We start from the raw sequence: 3,075 nt of genomic DNA, 5'->3' as shown, positions 1-3,075 counted from the left end.
AGAGCTAGTTCCAGGACAGGCTCCAAAACCACAGAGAAACCCTGTCTCGAAAAACCAAAAAAAAAATAAAAAAAAATAAAAAAATAAATAAATAGATTTAGTTACTGAAAAGATGCTGGAGACACCTAAATCGCATTTAGGGGGAAAAAAAGGCCAAAAATATCCTAAGTGGAAATCATGTTTTGCATAGGCAATTTCAAATCAGTGCCACCAAAGCCTTTTGGTGCCGGGGCAGGATCTGGTGCATGCTGGATTCTTAGTAGGAGAGGTACCCCAAACTGAAGACTCTGTCTCCAGGAAGAAAGGTGGGGGAGGGTATGGGTGGGAGAACGAACTGGAAGGGCCGGGACAGTAAAGGAAGGAGAAAAAACCCGAGAGGATAGCGTGTGCGTGTATACACACACACACACACACACACACACACACACACACACACACACACACACGTAATGCAATTCTCCAAAAATCCTCAAGAGGGCGCCTGGCACTCTAGCAATGCGCAATTCGGCCACACACCCTCAAAGCACTCCGAGCTGAGACCAGCATGGCTAAGTGACAGAAACTACGCATAGTCCATATCCCGATGAATGCCCAGTCATATCACTTCAGCCCGGGCACAGCTCAGAGCACTCAAGTTCTTGAAGGCAGGGGTGACCCCAACCACATCTGGAAGTGGCTGGAGGGTAGTTAGGGCTTCTCACTGCCAAGAAACAGGACTCTGGCATGGCTGAGCCAGGACCCTCCACCTATGGAGCCCTCAGAAGAGGACATCTCTCCTGAGCCACAGAACCCATCACATACTGGGATTGAGACCCTAAATTTAACCTTATACCTTAATTTTGAACTTGCTTTTGGTAAGGCGGATAAAGCCGGACACGCTTCCACTCCAAGAGTGAATGCTCCAAGTTAACTTTTAGGTCCCAGACTCTCTTGTCCCAGCAACCTCAACAGGCTGTACTTGGCCCCTCATCCCAAAATACCAATGAAAGGGTGAACTTGGGGAAAAGAGAGAGATTTAATCAGTCAACACACTGAGAAAGGTAACAGACAATGCGATTCGGCGATCCTCACTCTCAACTTCACAAACTGAGTTTTGGGTTAACGTGTGCACAGCTAAGGCTTCCTGGCCAAGGTGGCCTAGCTGGCCAGTTTCTGCTGTGTTTGTTTGTTTTTGGTTTTGGTATTTTTTTTGAGACAGGGTTTCTCTGTGTAACAGCCCTGGCTGTCCTGAAACCACACTGTAGGTCAGGCTGGTCCTGAACTCACAGAGAACCACCTTCCTCTGCCTCTGGAGTACCACCACCACCCAGCTTCTGCTGTGTTTTTACAACCTGGTGAAGTCCTCACTGCCTGAGGGGACAATCAGACCTTCCAGAGCTAATTACTCTGAGTCCAGGTGCAGTGTCCCTGGGGTGTATATAATTGCTCTTCCTGGGGACCTCACGGGGTGGTAGTCTGTCCTTCAGGGCTCTACTGTTCCCAGAATCCCAGCTGCACTGCAGGTTTGGGAGGTGGTTAGAGACTTTTTGGTGCCTTTTGGGGTCTGGAACTAGAGAGTGAGATTCCTGGTCACCCTTATCTTTGTGCCTACAGCCTTAAGGAAGAACAGGTTAGGTGCCACCTGTTTCTAGGGGACAATTTCTGAGCGATAAAGAGGTCCAAGGTGACCAGGTGAGCCTGAGTAAAGGTGAGGAGCAGACTCCAGCTCAGTTCCTTCCCCTAGCTGTCTGTGGACACAAAGGAAGAGTCAGGCTCTTTTTTTTTTCCAAAAGTGTTTTGAAGGTATATCTGTACAAGGAGATAGAAAATTCCAGATGGCAAATATGGTAGCTGAAGCCGGACAGAAGTGGACCCCGCACCACCAGCCCTTCAGCCATCACACTCTGAGTTGGCTGTAACTGGAGTCTGTGTGCCAGGTGTGTGTAAGTGAGCAAGCGCTGGGTGGAGACACCCCCTCTGGGAGCAAGCGCTGGGTGGAGACACCCCCTCTGGGAGCAAGCGCTGGGTGAAGACACCCCCTCTGGGAGCAGCCAGTGCTTTGCCCTCTGTGGCAGCCTGGAGGACAGAGGCTCAGCGGAGGGGGGGGGGGACCGCACCTCTCTGACTATGGTCTTTGTCTCTGGCTCAGTGCCTGTGTATGCAGCATTGACCCCCAAGTCCCCTGAGGTTACTGGTCCAGATGTAGAATGGAATCCACGTGCATTAGCTCAGTTACCTGCTGGAAGGGACACTTCCTGGGATCCCAGAGGAAGGGCACCACAGGTCTGGGCTAGGACCATGGGAAAGCGGCTCCAGTAGGCCCTGGGCCCTGACCTATTTCCTTGCAGAGAGTAGGGGCACCCCAATCCCACGGGGATTTCCTCCAACCCTCAGAGGGAGTGGGACTGAGGACTGAGAACGGCCATCTGGTAGAATGCGTCTCTCTTCTGAGGAAGCTTCTCATGTGGGAAGCTGAGTCTTTTCCCCTCTTTTTCTTCGTCGTCATCTTCTTCTTCTAGACGAGGTCTCACTATGTAACCTTGGCTGACCTCAAACTCACAGAGGTCAGCATCTGCCTCCAGAGTGCTGGGATTAAAGGTGGGTACCACTGTGCCCAGCATCCTTTCTCCTTTTGAGACAAGACTGGCTTCACTATTTAGTGTGTGAGGGTGGCCTTGAACTTGTGATCCTCTGGTCTCAACCACCTCCTAAATACTGGGATTATAAACCTGTGCCACTGTGGCACCTTTCCCCATCTCTCCTCCCTGTTCTCTCTAGTGCTAGAGCTCAGACCCAGGGCCTGCTGTGTCGGGAAAGCCGGCCACTGCTGAGCTATCCCCCCCCCCAGAGCTATCCCTCCCAGCCTGTGTGTTGGGAAAGCGGGCCACCGCTGAGCTATCCCCCCCCCCCAGCCTCCTCTTTTGTTTGTCTTGCCTTACTGACTGACTGGAGCCTCCAGCATTTGAATATGACTAAAAACACCATTCAGCCAGGCGATGGTGGATGGTGGCGCACGCCTTTAATCCCAGCACTCGGGAGGCAGAGGCAGGCGGATCTCTGTGAGTTCGAGACCAGCCTGGTCTACAGAGCTAGTTC

This window comes from Microtus ochrogaster, unplaced genomic scaffold (genome assembly GCF_000317375.1).
Source record: "Microtus ochrogaster isolate Prairie Vole_2 unplaced genomic scaffold, MicOch1.0 UNK31, whole genome shotgun sequence".
NCBI classification, from domain to species: Eukaryota; Metazoa; Chordata; class Mammalia; order Rodentia; family Cricetidae; genus Microtus; species Microtus ochrogaster.
The sequence above is the reverse complement of the archived record's forward strand: the minus strand, read 5'-3'. Positions refer to the sequence as shown.